The sequence below is a fragment of the Herpailurus yagouaroundi genome, unplaced genomic scaffold (genome assembly GCF_014898765.1).
Source record: "Herpailurus yagouaroundi ecotype Mexico unplaced genomic scaffold, PumYag 139, whole genome shotgun sequence".
Classification (NCBI taxonomy): Eukaryota; Metazoa; Chordata; class Mammalia; order Carnivora; family Felidae; genus Herpailurus; species Herpailurus yagouaroundi.
Genome location: NW_024412394.1, coordinates 33,234,096 through 33,240,095, shown reverse-complemented (window position 1 = coordinate 33,240,095; position 6,000 = coordinate 33,234,096).

Below are 6,000 nucleotides of genomic sequence, written 5' to 3'. Positions count from 1 at the left end.
TTCTGTGCCTCCCCCCCTTTCTGTCCCTCCCCTGCTCACACTCTGTCTCCCTCTCTCTCTCAAAAATAAATAAACATTTAAAAAAATATTTTAAGCAATAGTTACACCTGCTGAAATTTAAATGTGTGCAAATAGTTAAAAATGTAAATATATAACAAAATTGAGTTATGGTTGTTGTATAGTTACACATCATTATTCAGATCATGTTAATTTTTATCCAGATGTTTTCTATTGCCAAAAGGAATTGAAGGTGTTCGCAATTTATATACATATATATGCTATTATAATTATCAGGATAAAATATTATAATCTAATAAAGGAGATATTAAGATAGCTATAGCAGGGGAAAAAAAAGGGCAAAGAGCAGCTAGTACAGATTTTGCCGGCAAGGCAAAAAACAAAGCGTAATATATTACATAATGACCATCCAACAAGAGGAAGTATAACCATTCAAAAGAGACAAACATTTCCAAGCACTAATCTCTAAAGATTGTTTCAAAGTTTATGGAAAGAAAACTTAAATATATTATCATCTCTAAAAGTTTTTTAAAAATACCAAAAGTCTATCACATGACCAGCTTTCACTTATTAACTATTGGTGATAGCCAAGGAATAAACGTTAAGCTTTCCTCTTGTGAAAACATGTTTATGAAGCACTAAAGTACATTTTTTGGGTAAATGATTTCCACTGATATGTGGGTCATACATAGAAAAGATAAAGGATAAAATGGCTTGTGGTTCAGCGGTTTCAAACTGTTATGTGCCAAGCCCTAGAAATTCTGTGCTGGCACTTCCAGGCTGAGCTGGTTGTACTCCTAGAATTTCCCATTTTCACCCCACCCCCACCCCATTTCAACAAAGCAGCTCCACTTTTATGCATTTTAGCCTTCTGCATGAGATTGAATGTAAGGCATAGTTTCCAAACTAAATAGAGATTATCAAAAGAACCATTTTGATATTGTATTCAGATTGTATTGTATTCAGATTTGACTTCAGGTAGCTTTTACTCAGTAACTTACTAACTAATGTTAGTTAGTAACTAATGTTACTAAAGTAACAACATTACTTACTAATTCTTAGAACAACCCTGAAAAGAAGTCATTATTATATCTATTTTACTGATAAGAGAAAACTAAGACTTAGAAAAAGGTATTTTATTAATGAAGAGGTCAGTTTTCTGAAAGGCCATGGAGTTGGGATTTTGAAATTAGCAAGGAGTATAAGAGGAGTATGTTCTGGAAAAGGGCAGTGATTCAGAAGCTAAGGTCTTTTACAAAAGGAGGAGCATGACCCAGAGGTTGGTCAATGACTGCAGGAGTGGAAAGTAGAACATGATGGGAAATTCAGTACCAAAATTTCTAGGAAAGAGAGAAGATCAAGGGTCAGGAAGTAGCAATAAGGAGCAAGAAGGATATCTATTCTCCCTCCCAGACCTGGAGCATGCGGACTATGAAAGAAAACATGTCCTCAGGGGAGAACCAGGTGTCAGAACAAGAATAAGAGAACATTCAGAAAATAGGTTGGGGACATAGATTTATAGTGATTACCAACCAAGAGTTCTATAGGGCATGGAGGAAGGGTTTTAGATATTGAGAGGAGGTAGGACATGGAGTTAGAAAGGGAGGTACAGAGCCATAGGAGCTTCTAGTGGTGGTTGACATAAACAGTGGAATACAGGCCAAGATAATAAGATTTTTCCTGATGGTCCCATCAAAGCTGTGAGTCTTTTTTTTTTTTATTTTATTTTTTTAATGTTTATTTACTCTTGAAGGAGAGAGATAGAACGTGAGTGGGAGAGGGACAGAGATACAGGGAGACACAGAATCTGAAGCAGGCTCCAGGCTCTGAGCTGTCAGCACAGAGCCTAATGTGGGGCTCAAACTCACGATCTGTGAGATCATGACCTGAGTGAAGTTGGTTGCCCAACAGACTGAGCCACCCAGGTGTCCCAAAGCTGTGAGTCTTTATGAGAGGAAAGGAAGGATCTGAAAGGACAATCCAGATTGTTAGGTCTTCCACTTGACCACTGCTGATAGAGGCATAGACTATAGAGGGAGATGTCTGCAATGAGTACCTGAGTTTACCCCTAAATTCTGTAAATGGGGCCCAAAGCCCATGAAAGGACCGTCTCATTCTGAACCTGAACCCATTCCAATATGTAGGTTTTACCCATACTACCAAGCAATTCTCCAATACCAGCAGGGTGTCCTACAATTCAACTCAATCTGACACTATCTACCTAGGGACAGCATCAGATCCCACAGATTACCCATAGATTAAAGGGTTCAGTTCCACAACACTGGCCCTCACACCCCACTCAGACACCAGTTGTAACCGCAGATTATCACCTGTGCTGACTCACCACCTATAGATTGGAGGTTCCGATGACTCCCCTCCTTGAGTTCAACTAATTTAGCAGAGTGGCTCATAAAACTCAGAAACATTTCACTCACTAGATTAGCAGTTTTATAAAAGGATATAACTCAGGAACGGATTTTCCATGCCCTATCCAGGTGTAACACTCTCCCCAAATCTCCACATGTTCACCAACTCAGAAGTTCTCTGAATCCTCTCTTTTTGGGTTTTTATAGAGGGGTCACTACATAGGCATAAATCAGTAAATCAATGGCCATTCGCCATGATTTAACCTCTAGCTCCCTCCCTTCCTGGGAAGGCAGGGAATGGGGCTGAAGCTCCAAACTTCCAAACACAAGGTTGGTTTCCCTGGCAACCAGCCACCATCTTTATGTGCTTCTCAAAAGTCACCTCATTAACATAAGTCCAGGTATGATTAAAAGGGGTTTGTTATGATTATCAAGATACTTTTATTGCTCTCATCACTCAAGGAATTCCAAGTTTTGTATGCTCTGTGCCAGAAATAAGTATGAAAAATAAACATATATTTCATATTATAGATCACAATATTACACACCCCAAGTGTATGGGACCTCCTATTTGGCCCTTTCTGCAGAGGTATGGAGGTCTGGAGGTTCTGTAGAGGTATGGGTGTTTCCTCTTACCATCTGCCAGTACAAACAGTTTTGAGCTTACAAGTTATAGATCCAGTTGGCAAGAGAGAGCATCTCAATCATATTTTACTATTCCCTGGGAAAGGATTCTGATCAGTTTGAATCTGAGTCTAATTGTCTGTGACCAGGGCCTGTATGATTATGTCATATAAAATGGGCTAACAAGAGTCCATCAGTGTGATGGAGGGAAGCAGACAAGGAAGTCCTTATGTGCTAGGCAGACACCCCAACAGGTGTCCACCAGGAGTTTAATAAAAAATAGAGCTTAAAAAGACTCTTAGATTATAGGACCAGACTCTGTCAACAGCAGGTGACAGAAATAAGTAATGTGAAATGGCAAGATTTACATATATGTGTTCCCATCTTTTCCCCCACCCCTCCTTGATTAAGAGATTTCTAGCAGTGAATGTTCAGGCTCTCTCTCTTCCACATTCTCCAGGGAGGGATATTTTATTGTTAAAGAGTAATTTAGACTTTTGTGATGCAGAAGTAGGAGAGGAGAGATTAGTGTGTGACCTAGAGCCTGATGAAGGACTTTTTGGGGAAAGAAATATTTGGGAGTAACTGCACAGAGTTGAGGCAAAGTAGATGAGAGAGGGGGGGAAAAACAGGATTTTCAAAAGCATTTATGTGCAATGGTACATATTTCATTATGTTTAATGACCAAAAGAAAATTATTCCAACCATTAGGAAATACTTTTGACCAATGAAATGTGTTTCTTGAGTCATAACACCACACTCATGCTAGACTACTGGATCATGGCTTCAGTGAATCTCAGTGAGTTGGGAGGGAAACTGGGGCTCCCATATGTGAGGGCATTGTGCAGTAACTAGACACCTAAGCAGAGACATTTTGAACACCTGAAGATATGGAATTAGAGTTCAAATGAGAGGTCAGTGCTGGAATAACACATTTGGAATTTATATAAATGAGTCAAAAGCGAACCTTGAGACTGAAGTAGTTATGCACAGAGGGAAAAATAGTTGCTTCATAAAAAAAACTTATAATTGCAAAGCACAGGAAAAAAGAAGACATAATGTAGAAACATTAAGAACTATGTAGCTTATAATAAGAGAAGCCAGAGGAAAATATTATAGGAACAAGGAAGAAGTCATACAAGAGTTTTAAAGAACACAAGAATTTACCTAGTTCAGGCTCCTACACTAAAAAGCATCCATTTAAGCGTCTTTGGCTGATGTCCTGTGGCATCTGAATGAACATTTCCTGTTACGAGAAGTTCATCTCGAAGATATCCACTCCATTGCTGAACCATCCAAGATACAAGGTTATATCTTGCACACTCTGTTAGGGGAGAGAAGAATGATTATTAAGGGGGAGCCTCCAAAATCTTACTATTCTTGTATAAATATATGTACATAAACATCTATGTCTGTGGTATTAAAATTTCATTGTTGGGAGGTGTGGGCAGTGACTAGGAAAAAATGTCTTCAAAGTCTTATTGATGAAAAACAGTTGAGAAATATGGTTTATATTAATTTTCAGTTAACAAATCCCAGTGGCTTAAAAGAACAATATGTATATTGCTACAAGTCCTTCATGGAGAGCAAGGGATGCGGTGCTAGTGGTTTCTGAGGTGTCTGCTTGCACAGTTATTCTTTGCATACAGAGTGACAAGGCTGCAGGGTTTTGTGGCTGGTGCCATTATGGATCATTTCTTTAATGGGGTGGAGAGAAACTGGAGAATCAAGGGCATTTACTGTCACACACTGGAAGTCAATCTCTTCTGCTCACATTTCATTGGTCAGAATAAGATACAAGCACTTTCTAAATTTAAAAGGACCAGAAAATATAGGGGAGGAACTGAATGTTTGGCAAATATCACAATGTCTGCCATAGAGCGGCCATACTGAGCTGAAATCTACCTCTCTATAAAGACCCCACAGGGATCCTTGTTTGTATCTTTGAAGAACATTTGTCACCTTATTCCCTCTTCTACAAAAGAGAAAATTAATTCTCTCTAAATTCCTTTTACCATTTCTGTGATGAGAATATTACCAACACATTTATCAAACTGTATTTTTCCTCAATACTCTATAATTTGTCAATTACCATTTTTAAAGCACCCAGTAGGATCACAGTCCTTAGTGGGGTACATGAGGCCATTGCCCCATATCTTAAGTATGAATTCCTCAGTGCAATCTAATGTTTTTTATTCGCCACATCATTCTGTACACCAATACTAAGCTTGTGGTCAGTCACAATCTTGGGCAATTTTTTTATTTAAAAATTTTTGAAATGTTTATTTATTTTTAGGACAGAGAGAGAGAGAGAACACGAGCAGGGGAAGGGCAGAGAGAGAGGGAGACACAGAATCCGAAGCAGACTCCAGGCTCCAAACTGTCAGCAAAGAGTCCAATGTGGGGCTCAAACTCACTAACTGAGATCATGACCTGAACCGAAGTTGGACGCTCAACTGGCTGAGCCACCCAGGTGCCCCATGGGCTATTTTTTATACAGCATTCAGCAAACAAGAAATTCTATGTGTTTTACCAAGGATTAGAAATTGGTAGATAAAATTTATAAATGTATTATCTAAATAATGTAATTCTAATAATATACTTATTTATTTGCTTGGTCTTTCGTGTAACAGAAGTTGAAAATAATATTAGCAAAAGTGATGGCTATTTAAAAGAAGTTATAATTTATGATCCTTAAAAATATCAGTTACATAAACATTGACCCGGGTTTTTGGTGTTTGTTTCGTTATGTTTTGGTTTAAATGAAAATTCCTTCATGGAGCTACTGAGATTTGCTCCAACTACAATGGTTAATTAAGTAGGTAAAAATCAAGTGGCTGGGGTTTTCAGCACTTTTTATTCCCAAGATAGTGTCTCAAGTTCTTCTTGATTTTAGTGACAAATATGATTGTATCTCCTGTCCCTTTTAATCCCTTTTTCTCACATCAAAATTTGCCTTCTGATTTTCTAGATCACAAAATACTTATGTGCA